Below are 23,240 nucleotides of genomic sequence, written 5' to 3'. Positions count from 1 at the left end.
TGTTCTCTTCTTGTGTTACTTATGCGGAGAGCAGATATGGAACCAGAACCTGAGACTGTAATTTTTCAGTCATTCACTGCAGCTCCTCTCAGCAATATTCATCACTTCAATTATTATCCTTTCAAGAATGAAGCCTGAAAAGGCACAGCAGCAGTGGTAGCAACAGCCAACAGGCAAAAATGCCTTCCTCTAATGCTGGGCAAGAAACAGTGCTCGGGTTGATCCTCCCCTCCATGCAGGAAGAGGCAACATGACCCTCACTCAGGTGCAGGATGAATGTATAATGGTTCGACGTGGAGCAAACAGAAAAAGGTCTTTTGTTCTTCAGTAAATTCTTATTTCCTTGGGATTAACTGCTTTGTTTATGCCATAGGTGACCTGTGAATGTGGATCGAGCTGGTGCCTATGGAAGTGCTACTTCTCCATGAGAGGCTCAAAGACTCAGGAGAATTGGCACATACTCTTGCTCATTAAGACACTGTGATTTCTGAACCTACGCTCTTCTGACAGATTACTAGCTTCAGATGTATTAATTACCTTTTTAACTATTGATACACTATCAGAGGACAGAGTGTGCTTTGGGCTGGATGGGGGAAGGTCATAAGATTTGTTATAAAATAAAAGACAATTTTTATATCCTAATGCCTGAAAATCCATTATGCCAGAAACCTTCTCACTGATTTCAGTGGAATGACTTGTCTGGCTTGCAAGGAGTTTTGTCTTAAACTGTACTGCCTGTACAATTTAATAGAGTTTAGAATAAAAGAGTCGTAGAGAAGACACGGAAATAAACAATTATTAAGCCTTCAACATTTGCAGACAGGGATTTGGTACAGTTTGTCTTCCCAGTGGTGACTCCTTGGAATGGTTTTGGTCACTTAGCTACTTATTAAGCCTCTCATAAAGCTTTCTTTTTTTTTTTTTTTTTTTTTTTTTGTATTTCTTCTGTTATTAATTACTGTCACAGAAACTGAATTTAATGCTTTCTCTCCATACTACAGCCCTACAACATCTAAATTCAGTGAGTGGAAAGTGCAGTGATTCAATTATGAACCTGGAAAAAAAGTTTGCAGAACTTCCTTCTGACACACATGCAGTAATTTTCACGGCATATGATGTACATGTGCTGAATCTGCTGTTATATTTAGAGGTAGCTGAACCTTTTTATTTCGGGGAACCTTTTCAGCTTAGCTCCACAATCATTTTTGTTGGAGATAATCTATCATTTGAAAATCTTGCAAGTGGAAATTAGTCCACAATAGCCCACCCACAGTCCAAAGCAGCTCTGTGGCTTTTATAAACATACAGAACAGGCTCCTCTGAGGAAATAAACAGGGCTTTTAACTGTTTCAGTGATAAGAATCAATGCGTTTATCTTTGCTACAGTGTCCACCCACCATTTTCTTTATTCAGACAATTAAACACCAATTTGTGGGACAAAAGTGTAGATAAAAGAATTAGCTCATGCTTCAGCGATTCTCCATTAATAAATGGAATTGGTCTGCCAGGGACGTGACAGGAACAGCCTTACTGCTCTCCTGAAGTCCTGCTAGGAAGGCCAGACCATCCTGGTGAGGTGTGATGTACGGGGGGACTGGTGCCAGGCCATTTGTTCCCTCTGAGGATGTGGTTCCTCACCCATTCCTCCAGGTTTTGCCAGGCCTGATATGTGCAGGAGCAGAGATGAGTGGGTCACCCACACCACAGGCTCGGGTCTAGCTGGACATCAGCATGCTCCCGGGTGGGATTTCCAAATGTCTCCAGGGATATGGGATCCCCTTAACGTTACTCCAGGAGGCCGTGGGCATGGGGAGCCTTACAGCAATGTCGAGTGCTCGGAACAAAACCATCTGGGGCAGGCAGATTTTTCTCACTGCTGTGTTTTGGCCCCCTTTCATGCCCAGGCAAACTGGTTTGAAGCAGGCAGTGTTAATGTTGTACCTGTTTGCATTTACTCCCTGCACAGTAAATCACGCTGCAGCGGAGCTTTCAGGAAGGTGTCAGCCGATGCCCATTAGAGACCCGCGGGAGAGCGGGGTGCCACAATGCCTCAGCAGGAGCCACAGAAGCATTAGCTCTGGATGCACAACCAACTTGATAACTGCTTTGGAAAAGTCATGACCTAGCTGTCTCAGTGTCAGATCTGAAAGTAATAAGCACAAAAAACGTTACTACCTGGTGTTTCCTTTCATAACTGAGACATACCTCTGGCATGGCCATTAAATAGGTTGCATGTGAGACAAGTTAATTTCACCCAGGAACAATACGTAATTTCTTGGTTGGTTTTACTTTGCTGGGATGCTACAGCCCACGTCCACATTCATCCCCCACTTCCAGAAAGGGCCTTCTGCAGCCCACAGCAGCTCTACAAAATACTTCCATTCCTAGAGGAGAGGAGAGGTAACAGCTTTGGAGCATCACCCTGATAGCTTAATAAAGACTTTTTAAGAGTTTTTATTCTGTGATCTACAGCAAGCAGAAGAATCATACACATAATAAGTATAGAAGCATTACATACTTGATATTTTAATTAAAAGTTGTATTTATGGTATTGTCTTCCATTTGAAACATTGAGAATAGCTCTACCTTCAATGCAGGAAGGATTTCTTTATCTACACATTTTAAAATAAAAAAAGGAAAAGGAATATGGCTGTTTTTACATTTTAAGTGTCTTTATGTCAAGAATAAACTGGAATCCTAGATTTTATTTTTTAATGAAACTTAATTTAGCCTAGTTAGGAAACCAATAACCATATTTCCTAATTCAGTTTATTAAAGTAATAAACACAGCTATTCCAGGAAATGAAAACATTTCTGGATGCAAAATGCAGAGTTCTCTGAAGAAGATATTCAAGTGTGGGTACCTGACATTTAGCTAGTAAAACTGTATATTTTGCTATAAAACAGATTTCTATATTTCCAAAGGTTCTGAGCATCATCCAGTCTCACTGATGGCTGTGAATGATGCAGATTTTCAGCACTTCTGAGAATATGTCTGGCTTTATTTGGGTGTTTAAGGTGAATTTAGATGCCTGATTTTGAGCAAAAAGATATTCATGTGCTTGTACATGGTTTTCAAATATGAAGATAGCTTCAACGGCATTAAGGAGCCTGAAATGACAGAACTGGAATTGATATTTAATAATGCACTGAACTCTTCAGGGGCTACAGTGCAAGAATACTGAAGTACAGCATAGTTATTAAGAGAGGCCATTAGTCAAATGCAGCAGAGTGTTGTTCATCACGATCACTGAATTTCTAGAGATTCAATAAAAAGTAAAGTGAAAAATACAAAAATTGATCTACTGCCATCAAGCTGGAATAGGAATGTCTAGGTTTGTCCTAGACAAGGCAAGGGCTCTTGTAGCTTGTTGTAGAAGATTGTACTTGTTTTGTGTCTTCAGAAGTAACAATCATGTCTGGGATCTTGGAGCTCAAAAAGAAAGGGTTAAAATTTCCAGGGCTGGGGCTGGGAGAGCCTGGAGAAGCTGACCTTTCCCACATCCTGAGAGTGGTGTCTGAAGGGAGACAGCTCTGCAATTTTCAGATTTTCTCTACAATGCTGCGTTAAAATAAATAACATTTTAAAGAGGCTGCTTGGCTGCATGTTACCCCAGAGGGAAGAGAGGTGCAGGGGCTGGCCAAGGCCTGCTGGCCTCAGGTAGCAGAGCAGGGACTGAAAGGAAAGTCCATTCGAGTCACTGCAGAGCTCAAGGCCTGACCCAGGAGATGGATTCACTGCCTGACACAAGTGGAAACTGCACATTTAGTCTATAAAATGTAGATCCTTAAATGGTGAGAGGCATGACTTTTTTTCTCCTATGAAAATGCTTGTTTAGAAACATTGGAAGCATTAACAACCTTTCTTGTAAATCAGCACACAGATAATAGAGGTACATCATAAAGCTAGAGAGATTTCAAGAGAGCATTTATGGAAAAACATAGATTTTTGAGCATTGATCCAAAATCAGCCAATTCTTGATATTTCCACCTTTCTATCTTTTCCATATTTTAGTCTTAGTCTATGAAATTGTCCTTTCTTCTTTTGTAGGTATTATTCAAAAATGTAAAATAGTAATTAAAAGAGAGAGAGGTAGTGGTAAATTCCTCGATTAATGAGAAAGTTTGCCTGGCATTCAGTGGAGGTCACTTTCATTTGCTGTCTAATATTTTGTGAGAATTGCAGAAGGTGAGAGACAGGTTTCCCGTGAAAGCCACGTCTGCTGCTCTGGAGATTCCCTGGCAGTGCTGTTCCAGGTGACTGATCTTTAACTTCTCTCATGAATGGGACTGAGCTTGACAACTTTCTGTTCCCCAAGACCTATAGGAGTTGCAGTTCATTAATACTTTAATATTTTCTTTTTTTTTCTTTTTTTCTTTCTTGCTTCTTTCTTTCCTTTTTTTTTTTTTTTTTTTTCCCCCAAAGGTATTTGCTCTGATTTGTAATCAAGACAACAAAGACTTTTTTTTTTTTTTTTTTTTTTTTTTTTTTTTTGTGAAGAGGCACCATTTCACTCCATGGCCATTGGTTTCACACAGGTGCTTGGCAGAGTCCCCAGGAGATCACACACCTCTTGTGATGCAGGACAGAAGCTCCCAGACCCTGGACACCCTCAGGACCTGCCACATCCACCAGGTACTAAGGAAATTCTGATCTCCCTTTTTTTGTTTTGTTTTGTTTTGTTTTTCTCCTGTGTCTTAGATATCTCTATCACTTGCTCCTGTGATTCTTTAGAAATATTGGTTGGTTTCCCTTAAAAAGAAAAGGAAGAGGCAATTGAGCAGCTCTTGACATGAGGTAGCCAAATACACACAGACAACTCTGGGTAGCATCAAAAGCTACGCCTTCCATCTGTGCAGAGGAACAAAATATTTAGCAGAGCTATAGAGACTATGATACAAGGAGACTACCAGTTATTTCCAGAGCCCAGGTAGAAACCAATATGTATTTAGTGGCAATATTTAGAATTTCAGCAACTTTCTACCACACTCCAGGCAGAGCAGATCTGTAGAGAGTGCTTAACAGGAGCACTCAGAGTAATATGAGAGCAGAGGCAGTCATGAGAACCAGCCACTTGGAGAAATGCTTCTGAGATAGCTCCCATGAAAAATTATCACTTATCAGCAGCTGCTGAATGACACGGCACTGCTGCCAATGCACCAGTCTGCAGCACCTGGTCTCTGCATATTGCTTTTTTTGGCAGTGAATTGGGAAGCATCACACTTGTCCCTGCAGCTCCCCATAGCAGCAGCTCAGTATTGATTCCTCGGCGTGAGGAAGGTATATGCTCCTCACAGGAGCAACACTTTCTCTGTGATTGCGTTAGCCACAGAATATCATCTGGATCTATTTGCATTAATCTGGATGTGAGTCTGCTGAACTTATGGCTTTTAACCCAGAAACTTTTCAAAATCATTTAGTAAGGTCACTCCTTGTTTGTATTTCAGGTCAGTGTTTACTGCAGTTTATGCTCTAAGAAACAACATCAACATGCTATAATACATTTGAATAAAAGTATTTTATTTCCTACCGGAATTTCATGCTGCTTGTGAATTTATGAATTGGATTTCAAAGGGATAGTACTAAGCTCAAAGCAATTTTCAAAGGGGCAGGCAGAAAGTCATTAGCAACACTTTGAAAATAAATTCTTCCTGTTCTGCGTCAGTGAGATTTGTGATCCCCTTTGCATATATTTTATTATGATTATTCACTGGTTATCTTTTTGGTACTATTAAAGTAATCTGGAAAAAATATATTGCATATTATGAGTACTGCTTTTATTATACCAGCCTCCTAAGTAGAAACAAAGGAACACTGAAAGAGAAGCAGAAGTGGGAAAAGATCTCCTGGGTTGGCATATCCTGTCTCCCGCTAGCACATCACATCATATAATTCCTTTCACAAATATATGTAATCTAAACCTCTGTGTCCTGTTGAATTTGAAAGAAAAAACATTATTCTAATATGTCTAGAGATGACTAAAATAAGCCAATAATAAATATAATTATGGTGAATCATAATAGATAATGTGGAGATTTTGTCCTTAAAATTGCCTTATTTTGAGGTTTTCGGGAAGAATTTGTTTTGTTCCATTTAGCTGTCATTTGTTTCTTTGAGTGTGCTTTGTTGAAGAAATTGAAATAACTTAGGTCATTTCCTCTTCCATAGCCTCACACAAGAGCAAGGTTTTGCCAGTGCATGTTGTAGGTGCTGGGACACTACTACAGGTTGTGGATCTCTAACTCCTCTCTATGGCTGCCAGTTGAAGGCTCCTGCAGACGCAGGTTGGGGAGGTGTTACCTCCACCCCGAGCCATTCCTGGGGGGCCTGCAGCCTGTGCCGCCTGCTCCAGGCCTGTCACATGAAGAGGCAGCTGATTCTCCATCCGTCTCATTAGGGGACCTTGCAAAGCTAATGAAAAGTTTTCTGTGCAGGTTTCAGTTATTTTCAGGTCGTACAAAAGATAAAGCCTATTTCACTTGAAAGTGAAGAACTGTTCAGCAGACCTGGTTTTGTTTCCATTGCTACAGTACCCCCATCACACCAGAGCAACAATTCAATTATTCACCATAGTGTTATCCTGTTCTCTTAAACAAAAGGACTGCATATGCATTAGTGGATTTGTTCAGCCCAGACAGGAGTACACTTTTGACACACACCTCCTGCGTGTCTCCCCCTGCTCCATTTTGGTTGCCATCTCAAAGTACCTGAACTGTGTGTCTTCAGGAAGATGTTCACCAGGAGCACACTTAAGTGCTCCAACCACACCTGGAGTGCATGGGTGATGGCAATGCAGTGCATTCAGAGTGATGGAAACCTCTGCAGCATGGTCAGCAGGTCCTCAGGACCAGTTTGCTCTGAGATCTCCTCCTACCAAGCTGTGCTACTACTACTACGATAGGTAGTAATCTTCGTGTCAGATGATGACAAGAAGACACCATGTCCACTTGCTCCAATAGCATCACCTTCATTTCTCATCTTACCATATAAATGAGCTCCTGTTTTCTCATAAAGCCTGAGAAACAGACTTATTACCACACAGAGTAAATAAGATTTGCTCTTATATATCCCAAGTATGAGATTTATTTTAGGCTATAGCAAGGATTTAATCTAAAAATATTTTCCAAAAAGGAGAGAGAAGCAGCTGAAAAAAAAACAAGTTAATTCCTCAGCACCTCGCCCGCAGCATTCATTTTCTTCCAGCAGAACCCGGTGGAATTTAACAGCACAGTGGCTGAAGAGCTCTTTCAAATTATAGAGAGAGCAAAATAGCTCCTGTAGTGTTTTTTTCCTAGCTTGTTTTAGCTGTTTCTCTCTTTCTGGTTGAAACTGCCTGAAGTGAGACTAATCAGCTATTCCTCCAGAGAGAAAGCCAGGCGACTGGAAATAAAAATAATAAATCATGGCATTTTACTATAAAGAAACAGTATACGTTGAGGGAGTGACTTTTACAACATTATATTGCTATCTTCAACAATAGCGAGCTAATAGAACGAGAAGTTAATTTGAGTAGGATATTTCTAGCAAATTTTCACGCAAATGCTGCCATGTCTACATGCACATTTTCCACTTCAAATTGAAGTTAAAAGTTAGGTTTTGAGAAAGGGCTTTATCTTTCCTATTTGTTTCTTGTATTCTGAACCTTAATTAATGGAGATTACTTTTCTTATACAGAAGAGCACTGCAAGGGATGCAGTTTATTAACAAATGAGCATTTTTTGCTATGGCAAATTAGAGATACCAGTTACAGTAATTACCATTTTATTCTGGTGTGTACCAAAGCCTAGATTTCATCTCAGGACAAGTTATTTTCCACTTGGATTTCTTTAAACGCAACTCAGATGATTGGATACACAACTGCTTGAATAATTGTGCTCTTTTTTTGTTGTTCAGCTACGTAAGTTTCAGATAAATAGTTTTCTTATGATTTACTCCTATGACCTAAACAAGAAAACCACTGTCTCAAACAGTGGTATTCTTTCAGTCACTTGGCTCCACATCCTAGTGCTTTCTATATGTTTGTGGATTTTGTATCACAGTAGAACTCAACATCTGGATGCCACAGCAATGCTTAACTTTGAACAGGACCAACACAGAGTGTATTTAAGGCATCTAATGGTGTGAGAAGCATGCAGTATGGTACTGTGGTGTTTCATACACAGCATGTGGTCATAAAACTGAAAGATTGCTGTAGTGCAGGAGTCTGAAAGGTAACACAAATGCTAAATTCATTGTATCATCATACATTGTATAGAACCATCTTACAGCTTTTCACAAACCAGATAAATCCTTCACGATCTGTCCCAAAATAGAAACAGCAATAGGACTCAGTGAAGTTGTCAGCAAGGTTTCTTGAAGGAATTTCCACACATTTCTCCTCCAGGAAAAGGTTTCTATAGCAAATATTTCTACAGTAAATTTCAACTTTCCACTGTCTATTAAAAATAAATAAATAAAAGATTTAGTAAGCCATAGCTTTTAGGTGTACTTGAGGCACTGAGTATCTGAGAAAAAAAAAAACAACTTCTTGCTGAAGTTCCAGCTTGACAGAAGTCAAATGAAGTCAAATGGCACTGCCCTCACCTTCCCACACTGCTGGGGTACTCCATCCTGGACACTTCTTGCCTAGTGCATGAAGCAGCCCACCCCACCGAGCACTTCACTGCAGGCTGTGTCCAACACTGAAGTAAATACTGCCCCAAGCCACGGTCCTTTACAAAGGTTATTCAGCTCTCTCCCTGTGAGCTGACACACCCGTAAGTCAAAAAGTAATTGTGTGTATAGTGTGTTTTGTTGAAAAACTTTGTAGTAGCCCACTTCAGAGTTTGTCAGGACCAAAGCAGCTGTTAATCTTCCAGTGCAAATGCATCATTGTTCCTGATTAGGCACTTCTGATGTTGGAAGCACATTCAGACTCCTAATCTGAAGAAACTCAGGTAAATAAAAGTGATGGAGGTTTGTTAATGTATTGAAATGAAATGCAGGATATATTTCCCTACTGGAAAGAAGAATCAAACAACTTCTTTTTGAGAGCATTATGAAAAATATTTTAAGTTCTTTTTCCAGCAGCTGTCTTTTAATTACAAACAATTCAACAATTCAACACAGTTTGTCACATCAAAACACATTTAGGACTGTTCTTGAATTTAATAAAATGGGTGAAAATATTACATTTTTACTGCTGGACTTCTAACTTTAATCTGTTTAATCATTTGATTATTAACCTTGACATGAAAAGTGATGGAAGCCTTTAATGGCTTAATAACTCAGAGGCATCCTAGCTTTTGCATGAAGTTCATAAATGTGGCTTAAAATTAATATACGTTATCTTCAGGCGAATAGATGCCATATCCTTGAAGGATAGGGAAGGCAGCTTAAACAGAAAGATTCTCTGTGGAAATGAAATTTTGCTTAGGATTGTTTATGTTTTCACATCTCCAGATGTGTTGCTTTTTCCAGCTGATATATTCCTACATACTGCTTAATTATTTTGGCATTCCATTTGATCAGAAGACGGAGAGCAGACTTCTACCATTAGAAAAAAATGCATATATATACATATATGTGTGTGTGTGTACGCATGTGTCTGCACTCTGAATTCTAATTCTGAGTCCAACTGAAAGGACATTTTTCTGAGCATGCATTTATATGCAGCTAAATTATGCAGCTTCTGTATTTCTTTGTTTGCGGATATTACTGCTGTCAGTCTCATGGTGCCGGCAGCATGCTCATCAGGGAGGCACTTCATTTTATGTCTGTCTCCCTTTGCTTTGTGACACAAGTGATTTTGTGCTGCTAACTGAATGAACGTCCTATGTGCAGCCTCTTCCTTTCGACACTTTCTATTAGTAAAATGCTCCTGTTGCATTCTTTGTAGTCCAGGCACTGCTTACAGCGAAGTCGTGACATTCAGCCCTGTTTGTCTCTTCTCTATAGGGCCCTAACTTTTACTGAATACAACTTTCTGGGCTGGCTTTTATTGCCCTTATGCTGATCATATTGTTCTCTCCAGCCTTGTATTTAAGTCCATTTTATGTCTCATCTTTGAAGGCTCCTTCTGGTGTTGAACCAGTTGATGGTTACAGTGTTTGAATAATAAATGTAATTTGTCAGTTCAAATAAAAAAACCTTGCATTTCTATATTTTTTTCACATTATTGTTTCTTTTCTTGTAAATCTTGACTACTTGCTCAGTCTAATTATCTTGATCTTTATAACTTTGTCAACAAATGGGATGGTTAAACAGGCTCTCACTGTAATATATTTTGCCTCTGAAGAAAGCTGTGCTTTGTGCATATTTGCTTCCCACTTGGTTCAATTTGTTGCAGTGCATTCTCAGTCTTTGAAAGCTTCAGTGTCAGCTCCAACACTACAACAATTTGTTCTGCTTCCTCCCTCTTTTTTAATACATGGTGTATCAAAAAAGGAGTAACAATGGTAACGTACACACTGCTCTTTAATTTTCCTTTTGACATGCTAGTAGGGGCCTATTTTCTTTTTCACTGAAAACATCTTTAACCTTAATTTGCTAAAAGCTTCTGTTCACTCTTGTAATTTACTGGGTTTGTTTTAATCTATATTTTCAATTTCATTCTATGTATATATAAATATATACACGTATATATGAACATATATTCATATATAACTGTGTGTGCACCCAGGGAATTTCACACCATCGTGTCAGTGAATGCACTTCATCATCTGTCCAAGAAGAGGAGAGCAAAGCTGAGCAAGGTCAGGGAATCAAACCCTGTAAGAAAAGTCCTTGCAACTCTGCAGAGACACGGGTGAAACTGGACCAATAAGCGAGTCAGTTGGTCTGCACGCTCTCATTTAAGCAGACCCAGGAAGGGGTAAGTCACTGCAGTGTTAACTAGCTGGGGCTCACACTCTAGCCTTACGGCTTTCTCTCCTACTGAAGCTAAGCTACTCCCCAAATCCCAAGTAGTTATTTTTTTCAGCTCTTTCTATGTCTTACAGGTATCCTCTCTTATGTTATACACATCCTATATTTCACACGTGCTCCCTGCTTAGGGATTTCACTTCTGTGGTCAGCAGTCCACACGCACAAGATGACTATGTATCCCTTCAAGAAGGACTGCAAAATGTTTTGTACACTGGGACACTCATGTCTCATGCCATCACTGACTGTGTCTTTATGGTTATATATTTGCATCAACTTAGTAAAAAAGAAAAAGTTGGTAGAGAAATTCTTCTCTTTGTTGTAATTTCACTCTGTTTTATCCTATCTAAAAGAGCAAAATCATCACCTTACTGCTTGCAAGTGGTCACGTAAAGTTGTGATGCTGCCTAACAGAGTGCCAGTAGAAAAAGCTGAGGTAGCCAAGGGAGATTTTAGAGAAACTGGAGCCTGAGGGCAGTAGCGTTTATTTTCTAGCCTGAAGAAAAGACAAATATATTATCTTATGGGTTGTAAAGGTTGATTAATACCAGTACTCCACTTCCCCTCTCCGAAGTGTACAGGAAATGAGTCTATGGAAGCCAATGGATGTTTTCCACTGCCTTCCATGACTGGGCCACAGATAAACGGTGATTCATGGAGCCACTTACATGGTAAATGTGAAAAATGAAAATGACCTATCCATTAACTTAATCATCATTCCACCCCTTCTCTAAGGCAAATAAAGTGCTAGATGGAGGCAGATGTTGTTGTAATTGAGGTCTTTTTTCTTATTTGAAGGGACCAATTTCTAAAGGTCATTGATGGAACTTGACGGAAATAAGCCTTTAAAGTGTGAATATTGATGGCTGAATAAAGTGAGTCTTCAGAAGGAAGACTGTGAAAAAACCATAACTATTTTTAAAAAATTATGGGTCAAATTTTTCTCCCACTCAGGGCACTATAAATCTGATGTCATCTGAAGAAATCATTGACTTCAGTGTAAATGAGGTTGCAGCCTTCCTCAATGGAATGAGCTTAAGATTTTTATCCTCCTAGAGGAGAACAGAACAAAATTTACTATGATTTTGTCACAGCCCTGGTAGAAAGGAAGAGAAGAGATTATGACTGTCAGGCATCCTTAAGAAGGTTCATTTTTTTCTCTCCTCGGATGTGTCTTGCTCTGGTAGCCCTCGTTGTACCTGGCAGGGATGTGCCCGGTGTGGCAGAGCGTGCTGCCGGCTGTCAGCCGTTCCCTGTAGCTTGGGTGTCCTGCAGCTGCTCTCCTGCAGTGCATCATTTGGACAACTTACAAGGTAATAAGAAGGAGCTCTGTGACACTTACTTCCCTATAACAACCCTCAACATTTAGTCCTTTTGGTCCAAGAAAAGACACTGAATGAACGGTTAAAGCATTGATACCCTCACAAGTGCACAGGCTGGAAGGGAAACAGAAGCTCAATTACTTTTCAACGGCTTTTCGGTTACTGGATTGCCCTCTGATTGGGTTTGCTTTAATTATTTGCTTTAATTCTCAGTCTTAAGATGTGGCATCAGCAATCTTATATTTCCGTTGAGGAATGCCTTTGCCTTCTCTATTCCTAACACAGAAAGTCTGTATGGCTATATGAATTGTTTTAAGGTATTCTTGGAAGTTCAGAAACATCTTTAGACACCACCTAGAACTTTCCTCTAGATAAAGAATTAGGCAGAGGTGAGCTTTTGTTTTAATTTTGAAGACACACTATATCTAAATATATCATAATTGTTATATTTACTTTATGACAGTTTTTATATTTAGATACACCATAAAAAAAAAAAAAAGGATTCTATCATGCAAGTAAAATTTTTGCATAAGATAAATTCCCCTACTGAAATAATAGTAATTTATAGTTACATGCCTATTTATTTTGTGGTTTAATTGTTTCTATTATGTGTTTTTAATATATCACTATATTTTATAACTACATAATTGATAAGTGTTTATATAAATCATATAGATTTATAAAGATAAAAAAAATACCTTAGCAAAATCCACAGATTTGTAGAGCAAATGTTTATGGCTGCTAGAAACTTTTGAAGGATGTCATTTTTAATACTTTCCTGACACAATCTTAACTGTCATAGTGCAAACAGTCCTACTAAAATTCATCTCCTTTGGACAGCTGGTATGGTGTGATACCTAGCAGATAAAAGAAATCAAGGAGAAGATGCAGGATATTCTAGAATACAGGAGTGAGATATAACATATCACAGGTAACAGTCTTTCTTAGCCAAAAAAATAAAAAAAGAGGAGGTCAAATAAGTTCATCCTTCTGTGAATAACATATCGTTCAAATACGCAGCTCCTCTCCAGACAAATGGAAGATAAATTTACCAACATCCTAGGAAAAAAAGGATGGATCGATGATGAGAATTATGCTGCATGATAGCAAGCTCTAGTACCGTAGAAATGGAGAGCTGAGCAATAGAAATGTTTTGAGTAGGAAAATCAGGGGGAAGCTGGCAGGAGAAGGGATTGTCACCATGACAAGGGGTGACAGCTGGGAGGATGCTAGCTGCTGTTTGGCATGCCTGAGGAGTGCAGAGACAAAATTAACTAGGTAGTTAACATGCACAAAAGAACAAGATTGCTGAGGAAAAGAAATATGTCATGGATTAGCAATCATCCAGTAAGCAAAACAAATGCAGATAAAGTTCAAAAAAATAGAATCCAAAAGGTGCAAGTACCTTGCAAGGTAGATTGCTGTGTGGGTAAGACTCAGGGTAACTCCTGGGCCTTCGTAAGGCAGAAAAACTAGAATTGACTTTAACCGATTTATGGGAACTCTTCAAAGACAAATGTAAGCACTTGTTATTTTCAATAATGTTTACTACAGAACACTGCAGCCTCGCTCTGGTTTGATTCTTAGAGGAACTGTATGCTGCTAGTCTTTCAAATAGTAGCAATAAATAATCCCAAGTGTTTATATAATGCAGCAGTAGGTAGCAAAGACCATTTTTTATTAGTACTCCAGTGTTCCTCTCTATTACCATAGTATCTACACTGCACGTAGCTACTAATACTGTTATGAAAGACACTACACATCACAAAAGTGCCTGTTTTGTTGTTGTTGTAATGTTTGGGTTTTGTTGTTGTTGTTTTTCAAGTTAAAAAGCTGCAAGGAAAAATCTTCCACAATTTCCCAGGTAACAATTGTTTTTCAGAAATTCAGTTTTCCTAATTAAAAATGCTATTTCAAAGGTAAATAGTCTTTTGTTTAAGGACAGAAGAATAAATATCGAATAAATAACTTATAGAATTAAGCAAAAATAATTCTATTAAATGCTGTTTTGGAAGGCTTTTTAGTAGTCCGGACTGTATAGACTTACATGTTTTTCCTTTCAGACCTGTAAAAGCAACTGACAAAACTAACTGACTTCTGCAAAAAGGTTCATAAATATCCCCCCTTTACTACATTGATCATGTTTTCATGCAGAATCTGATCAAAGAGCACTCTCAAAATCCCTACATTTTTACAAGTCTTAGGAAGTTCGATTCTGATCACTAAAAGTGATTTTTTTGTCCATTTGTATGCACAAATTTCATTACTTTCTAGCTGGTGATGTATTTTTCAAGCCTGCCTGGAGTCTGACAAATATGGGAAAGTCAAAACAACAGAAAATTAGATTCAAGGATAGATTTAGTAATGTTATAATTTTAATCTGGTCATAGTTAAAGCTTCCCATTATTTCAGAAAATAAACATTATTCAATCTGATCTTTCTGCCTCAAAATATTGCATTTCAGTCATGATTTTGGTATATAATCACCGAAACTTGAACTGAATTCATCGAACAGCCTGCTATCACAACAGATAGCAGAAAAGCAAGGAGCAGCAGCTGGCAAACATTTGTTAATTTATTAGGACATTACTAAAATTGTTTTCAGGCACCTGAATAAATATTGGCAATATGGTTTTGCTACAATTCTGAAAATTTTCTGTTTGAATTGAGACCACGCAGTGCACACACATGACTTGGGATAAAAGTACCTGTGTTATCACTCAAGTTATATCTGCAATTTGAACAGAATTTTTATCCTCCCCAAAGTCTGTGAAGCATGACTTGTCTTTATTATTATTATCAGGCTTTATTGCTGGACATTTTCCACTGACACATTTATATAAATTCAAATACAAAAATGTAAAATGTTTAACCTTCTATTCAAGGCTCATGATTCACTTGGTGTGTACAAAACGCCAGATAGTTGTCCATTATGTCCTCAACTCTTCCAAATTTCCCTGTCTGTCCTTCACACCTAAGCCATCTGTTTGTCATTTCTTGGCGGTTCCCATACCTCTTTCACAAACGAACCATCTGCTCAGCGCCTTTAAACTTCTATTTACAATACATACTCTTTTATCTATTTTACAACTCTTTGCATATGTCAAAATTTTAATTACATAGTCACATATTAGGATGTCATCGGCTCAGGGGGCTTTTTCTAACAACAGTGTCTATGATGGGCTAGGAGGCATTTAAAATGTGTTTTATGGCTCGCTGCTATATGATATTTATGAAAAGTGCAACAAATTTTGAAGTGAAGAAGCAGATGATGCATGAAGTCAATAATTGTTCCAAGACACCCCCAAGTGATTGATGTCTACATAATTCCATAAATGCTATTGCTTTATTAAAATACAATAACAATATTAATTTATATGAAAATTCAGTTTGGCTAACAACTAATGCATTTAAATTTCATATAATCTAATGCAGTCCGATCTCCTGTTTGGTTGGAAAGAAAAAGAAGTTTATTTCTAGAAATTTACTACATACCTCTGGTGTTATAAAATATAAACAGGTATGAAAGGTTTTTATAAACGCTATAAATGCAATTAAGATATCCTTCTCCTGAACAAAGAGGGCAAAACTGATTTTCCTAGATGCAAAACAGCTAAGATAATTAAAAAGTACCAGTTATGGTACAAGTGCTGTATATACGTACATAATGCGTACATACACACAAAGCATTTGTTCATCCCATTCAGATGGAGTTTCATCCACACAGATGCACACATTTCATACATGTTGCTGAGCAATGTTACCCGTTCTTTCTCGATGAGTGTGTTTTGTTGATTCCATTTTAGGACCCTGCATATTTTGCATGGTGATTAGGACAAGACAAAGCGTTAGAAGAGAAAGTGGAGGATCTCTTGCCACACGGTCCACAATATAAATGAAAGAGGAATAACCAAGCATTAGCAGAATGAGATTCCCTTCTGCTGGCCTTCAAGGGCTTTGCTTGCACCTATCTTGTTTGTGCTCTAAGGTGTGAGGATTAGTCAGTCTGTCTGTAGAAAGGAAGCATATACAGCAATGAAATCTGATAATACATCCAAAGTACATTGGTAGAGAAGTGTTTGGGGACAAAAAAAATAAAAAAAAAAAAATCTTGAGAGAGAGATGAACAGGTTCAGCACTAGGAGAGAAGTCTTCCACTGCATCATGTGTGATATGAGTCTGGTTGTACCAGGATGGATCCCAATAGAAGGGGTGGCTTGAAAATCACCCTGGCTCTTTTGCAAAGGCTGCAATTGGCTTTTTACACAACCAAGACAAGCTATAGAAACTTTTGCTTCCCCATCTGCTTGCAGGGAGGACACAGAAGTCCTATAGAGTAGATTCTAATCAAAACAACATTGATTAAGTACAGAAACACTTGCCTGTATCTAAATGAAAAACCTTTGAAATGGCTTAATTTACTGTAAGTACAATTCTAGGAAACACTCATTGAAATTCAGCTGCTTATGGCAACTACATTTCTAACTGAGCACAGAACCACTCCAAAACACTTGACAGTAAATTGATCTGTGAATGTATTGCAGGTGGCTTCTCCAGGGTAGACACAGATACACGCATGTCTGAAGACCAACAGAAGATCAGCTGGTGGGATCATAAAGACAACTTTCCTACAAATGTTACAGACACAATACCAGGAGTAAGTTGCAACCCCCAAAAAAACGGATTCAACTTTAAACAACCCCATCCTCAGGACTCCACAGCCAACTGGTAGACGTACACATGCAGCTGTAGTGTGGCCCTGTAGACCATTTCGTATGTCATTTGCTTCAGGACAGCTGGGAGATGTAATCCATAGAGAGAGAATCAACAACTAAATGGCATCAAGGAGAGTGCATCTCTCCCTCTCATTTCCATTTTATCCCTTGGCACATTGCTACACTCAAAAGACATTCTGTGGTACAAAACACCCCAGTATTTCTGAGAGCAGGGGTGGCTTTGCTGCAAGGTAGTGAGAAAAAATCATGCGTTTTGATATTTCTTTGCCTCTACCTAGTCGTGTGCACAGTGTGATGCATTTCTTTGTGAAATTTTATTAGCTTGACTAGAGTGAGCAGCTGTCCTAAGTCTAAAATTACACAGAGTATTGGAGAGATACCAAAAGAGCTATTCTAAGCATGCAAATGGAGGAGACAATCCCACCTTCTTTTTTAATTAAGGTAAATAACTAAAGCCTGGAACAGCTCTGAAGGAGCCACTATACTTTAGTATTTGAATTACCCCCCTTCCCTTTTAATTGTACCTCTCTTTTTAATAATGTAGCTTTTGAGATCACAGACATAGCACTGATAGAAATTTGAATATCTCCATCTAATGTTATTGTATACATACCCGCAATCATGGCTTTACAGAAATTACAGAATCCCAGTTCCTCATTATACATTAAAAAATTCTTTAAAAGATTGTCTATCATGATCCCTCAATTTACCAACTGACGTTCTGCTTCCTAACTAGGCCTACACAAATTAATGGTAACAGATTTCAGTCATCTCCAGGCAATGTAATTTCTCTTCTCCACCTATTCAAACAGCAGGGATTGTACTCATAATGCAGATCGATCAATACTACCTGATTTAATACCCTATTTTCAGTTGCTTTCAAATCCTCAAATTTAATCATGCAGCCTGAAGGATCTCATACATTGTTTTGGAGAAATTTCAATTTTTTAAAAAGGCATTCATTTTGGAAATGAGATTGAGGAACAAGTTATGATATTCTTTACATAAAAGTTCTTATAAATTTTCAGCTGAAACACTTTAATGTTTCTTTGACTTTAATGAGTGACTTGTAATGCCTTTTCTGCTCTTCAGAAGTTGATAAAGAATTGTAGACAGCAAAATGTATTTCTTTCAATATGGAATTGTTTAAGTTACAGATCCAAATAGAGAAAACTCATTAGATAATAACTCTTCCTGTGGTGTCTACATTGGTTACATCAGTGCTTTTTGTAGTGTTTCAGAACCAGCAAAACAAGAGTTTAGAATCGATTGATCTATATTTTCTCACCAAAGTTGACATAAAAATATGATACTCTGTGATATATCTGTTCTTTTTTTTACTGCATATATACAATGAATTCATACATATTTTATGAAAACCTTTCACCAGAAGCTCTTGCAATCCTATAAAAATGCCTGTTTGTTGTGTTTTCTGAGACACAGGAAGATTGATATTTGGCAAGATGATGGACTTCAAAAATAACTTTGGATTCTCTGACCTGCTTCACTAATGCACGCTGCAGTAAAACCAGGGTGGGTGAGAAGTGTGTCAGATGAATGTCTTGGAGACGTTTGAAGTCCAGTTGTTAGATGTGCTTCCAAAATTCACTGGAGGAGCCCTCCCCACGTCCAAACAGGGATCCAAAGAGAGGAGCGACAGGTGGGTGAAGGCAGACACTTGCTGCCATTGCACCACAAAAAGCAGGGGCAAAAGCCCATGGCCAACATCCCCTTGCCATGCTGAGGCCGCCAGCAGCAACTCCTGCCCACAGGTCCCCTTGGTTTTGTGGACAACCTCACTTTGCAGGCACTGAGAATAGTCCCTGGAGCTGCCTCCTCCTCTACCAACCCACCACACCTGGTGAGGGAATGCACCAGCCCCCTCAGCATAAGCACAAAGGATCAATCTGTGCTGTAAAAGTGCCCATCTCTTGTGTTCTGCTAATTCCTATCATAATTTAATCATTTTCCTGCTTTCTAGCGCTCTGTGATCAGAGGGAGATGGTTACACCATTTGTTATTAATGTCTTTTCCATCCATTCTAGTTGCCACAATAGCTCCATCATCAACAGACTTGAAGTATGAACAATTAGATCATGATTTTCTTTAAGCATGCAGAAGAATCACAAAAATCCAGCTGTGTGAACAAAGAATCATCTTTGAGAGCAAATGTTGTTTGCAATCTTACAATTTGCAGACTAAAAATTAAATGACTATTTTTATCCTCCCTTTTCTGCTAGACACTAACTAAATTTGTCAAAGTAAGCACGCTTAGGATTAAAGTTTTATTGATTTTTTTTTTTTTTTAAAGGCAAACTTCAAATATGACACATAAAGTTTTCATAGCTACATTAGAGTGCAGAAGTCTTCCTGACTCAGATTCCCACTCCTGCTACCTCTGGTTCTTCTGCTCAGAGCTCCCAGCCCCAGCATCAGTGACAAGCTTCAATCCACTGTGGCTACCTGGCTCATGGCTCAGTCTGGACCACCAAACTCACGTACAAAGGAGTTCTTACAAGATGGAAAAGTGTGAGAGGGAGACTGAGCAAACATCTATGGGAAAGAAGGATGTCAGCCAGTAGTGGGCACCACCTGCCCGTTAGTGGGGATGGTCCTCAGCATGGGAGCAGGCTGCAGTCATAAAGGGAAATGGGTTTATTCAGTGTTCAGTCTGAAAGGCTTCTGTTGGAATAATTTCTGATGAAATATTGTTTTTATTCCTAGGTTTAAAAGATGACTTAAGGCCTTAAGGCCTTTTATTTTTGAACTTCCATTGGCATTGTCTTTCATATCTGTGAGCTGTCTTCTATTCCCTTCTTAGCATGCACCATATACAAATTGGGATTTTTAATATGAGAGGAAAAGCAGAAATGTTTGAAGAACTGCTGTTTTCCATGTCTCCCGATAAACTGCTTTCTGAAGAGGTTACCACCAGCTTTCCATGAGTTTCTAATTCTATTCTCTTTAATTCAAGAGAGTCCTATGGTCTTCAGTTAACTAGGCTCTATTGGGCACTAATTTTTAACTCGTTTGCCAAATATCTCAGTGGCATTCACTACTTGAGGTGTTTCTTGGGTTACCATGAAAGGCTTAGATACCTGGTTTTATATCGCAAAATTCAACAGCTTTTGGAATATTCTGATGTACTTACAATTACATAGAGAAATAATTGAGTATGAACTGTTGCTTTTTGTCTGTGACTACAGGAGAATGAAGCCAAAGAAGCAGGTCCTGGAATCTTGTATTATGTACTCCACTGAGTACAGCTGAATCCCTGAAAACTTCTATATGTCAGTGAAATTAATTATGTGGGATCTGTAACCATAACTGCTAAGAGATCCAAGAACAACTGTAGTAAGAGAAAAAATAACCAATTTATGGAGTCACTTCATAAAAATAGGAGTAATTTTAATGCAATCCAGAAAGATACACCAGCCTACAGCAGCTGGTGAGACATCAGCTCCACCTACAGAAAAGGCTGCTCTATAGCTCTTACATAAGCATGTTGAACAGATCCCAAACTTTGGCACCTGAAGTAGTCCCTCTAGTTCAGAAAGATTACCTGCCTATAAGGAGGTGCAAACAAGCAGCAGATTAAAGAGGCCTGGAAGGAATTACTGAGTTCTATGCAACTTCTTATAGGTGAATTTTTAACAACAGGGACAACTAACTATTAGAAGGTACATTATTATGTAAAGTACAAAAACAAAATTGGCATGTCTTCTTCCTGAAGCAATCAGGATTATTCATATTTTTATTGCTAATTGAAAATAAGAAGAAATAAAACACATAGTCTGCCCAGCAGCATCATGAGCCTCAAATATCTCTCTAGTGGTGAGTATGATCTGTGGTGCCAGCTATGCTGGACAGGGTAAGAAGTTTCCCATAAAATGATTACCAATGTCAATTAAAAATTTTGCACTTGCCTCTTAGTTTATCTGAAACTGAAGAGGGCTGCTCGCTCGTGCAGTCAAAACATGTCATATGCATATTCTCACACAGAAAGCAGTAGAGGCTCTAAAGCCTATCTTAGAGTGTGTTTGATTTTCTGGCTGCCTTATTTGTTTACAACAATGCTCTTAAAATTGTCTCTACCATCTGTGTGGTTTCTAGTTGTTTGAATGAGAATGAGATATTAAAATGCCATCCAGATGTCTAGATGCATATCAGCATTAACATATTATGCAAATTGTCACAAGGATGGTTTTTTTTCTTCTTAAGCAAAACAATATTTTTAGATGGAATGGAGAGAAATAAATCTGTGAAGGATGGCAAGAAAATAAATGCACTGAGAATATTCAGCTGAACTTTTCAATCATTTTTATGAAAGGGTTAGGTACAAAGTGTCCTTAGTTGTTTTGACTATAAATCTATAGAAGAACAATTGGATGAAAACATAATAATAATAATAAAAAAAAATCCAGATAAAGCAATGAAGCACCACTAAACCTGAGGATCTCATAAAATGAATTCAACAAAGTGAAATATAAGAGTTGCCTCTGTGTATTTATCTCATGAGAACAGGACTTCACGAACAATGATAACAAATATCTGTTGGCTGCTAAGCATCCAATTTAAAGAAACCTTTGGCTCTTTTTCTACAGATGTTTACATTTGGAGATAGGACCTCAGAATCAACAGTACAAGATCAGACCTGTGCCTTCATTGCTCTCAAAATAAGAAGTGGGGTTAGAAAATTAAGATAAATGTCTTTAACTGAAATTATTATTTTTTTTTTTTTTCCTGGGGCTTTGATTTTTACAGCTAAGAAAAAGCTATGATGTCTATTAAATTTCTCCTTAAAGTCTGGTGTTAGGCTGGACATTTTCAATGTAAATTTCCCTTGCAATTTAATCATGGAAATTATCCTGTCTTCTCCATGATGACAAGGAGTACTCTTCACAGCCTTCCTCCTCACCAAGGAAAGAGCTAGACCTAGCCCCATGTAGGTTACAACCTTTCAGTCATGTTAAGGCATTTCACCTTCCTCATCATCCTTTTCCAGACAAGCTCAGTAATTTCAGTCTTTCCTCATGGTTCAGGTTTCCTGCAGTTCTATTTTGCACGTTGTCTTCAGAACTCCCTTTAATTAATCCATGTATCTTTAGAAGTATTGGGCCCAAGACAGGCCAGAGTAACCCAGCTGTGGTCTGACCAATGACTAGGCTTGAAGAATTACTTTCAATTTTAAATATACTATCCCTATTTATTTATCCTGATTTGATGTCTGCTTTTCTATGTTAATGATGTTCCTAGCATCTCCCACTGTAACTCCTCTCCTACAGGCTTCCTGCTGCTGCTTCCCTATCCACAATCTCTTACCTTATCACTGAAAGGCATTAGGTTAGCTTGATATGGTTCCTCCTCAAACCATCCATGCTGTTTCTTACTTACCATCTTTTATCTTCTGAGTGCTTAAATAGATTGCCTGACTATTAATTCTGGTATCTTTCTGGGCACAGAGTGGAGTATGATTGCTCTGTAATTCCTCAACATTTTAATAACATATTACCTTTTTATAGTTTTTTTTTTCTTTTCATTTTTTTTCCCCTGGTTGCTACCAGTGGCATATAGTCTTCACAGAGAGAGTTTATTATGTGTATGCTGAGGGCTTAACCCACAGAGAAATGGAGAAGAAAGGATTGTACTTCAGCAGCTACTGCAGCTACTCCTGAGCAGGGACAGCAGTCCCAGCATGCAGTGGGTCAATGATAAGAAAAAAATTCATCTTTAATAAATAGGCCTGTAGTAGAAACCATATGCACTAAATGTTATATACATTATAGCAGAATATATGCATGCTCCCATCCTAAGGACGGTGAAGATAGGTTTTATATCTTTCAGTTTGCTGCATTTTCTGTTTATTGCTCTAAATCCACCAGAGACTTCTAATGATCATTCTGAAATGCCAATCTAATGTCACAAGAGAAAAAAAAGAAAGAAAAAAAGAAACCTAACCATATATTTTAGTTTCTTCAGTCATTAAAGCAGAAATCCTAGCCTGGTTGAAAAAAAAAATATTGCTGCTCTGAGGATTGCTAACTATTCAGAGAATAAATCTGTTTGTGGATTATTAACTGCAAAGTAAAAGCCTATTTGCAGTGTATGAACAATAGCTGCTTTTTATATTGGTGTGTTTTGAGTGTCTGCAGCCAGAGATACAAACATTTGTAAACAATCCATGCATACAGCTTCATTTTGAGTTCCTGAGAGTTATGCACTGACACCAAGAGGATAATAAATAGACCGCCAATTTTTTTTAAAGTGGGTTTTTGCTTG

At 38.3% G+C, this 23,240-nt stretch overlaps 1 long non-coding RNA gene across 1 annotated transcript in view; it reads left to right on the top strand.

The window, feature by feature from the left end:
• LOC121075608 overlaps nucleotides 1-21,232 on the top strand; it is an 82,079-nt gene extending 60,847 nt beyond the window's left edge. The window contains exons 2-6 of the long non-coding RNA XR_005823067.1: nucleotides 4,540-4,636; nucleotides 10,662-10,853; nucleotides 16,770-16,882; nucleotides 18,399-18,621; nucleotides 19,273-21,232. This is a non-coding gene — a long non-coding RNA (uncharacterized LOC121075608). The remainder of the gene's footprint in view (nucleotides 1-4,539; nucleotides 4,637-10,661; nucleotides 10,854-16,769; nucleotides 16,883-18,398; nucleotides 18,622-19,272) is intronic.
• Nucleotides 21,233-23,240: the final 2,008 nt, after the last annotated feature.

The sequence above is a fragment of the Cygnus olor genome, chromosome 10 (genome assembly GCF_009769625.2).
Source record: "Cygnus olor isolate bCygOlo1 chromosome 10, bCygOlo1.pri.v2, whole genome shotgun sequence".
NCBI classification, from domain to species: Eukaryota; Metazoa; Chordata; class Aves; order Anseriformes; family Anatidae; genus Cygnus; species Cygnus olor.
This window is presented reverse-complemented; position numbering and strand designations above follow the sequence as displayed.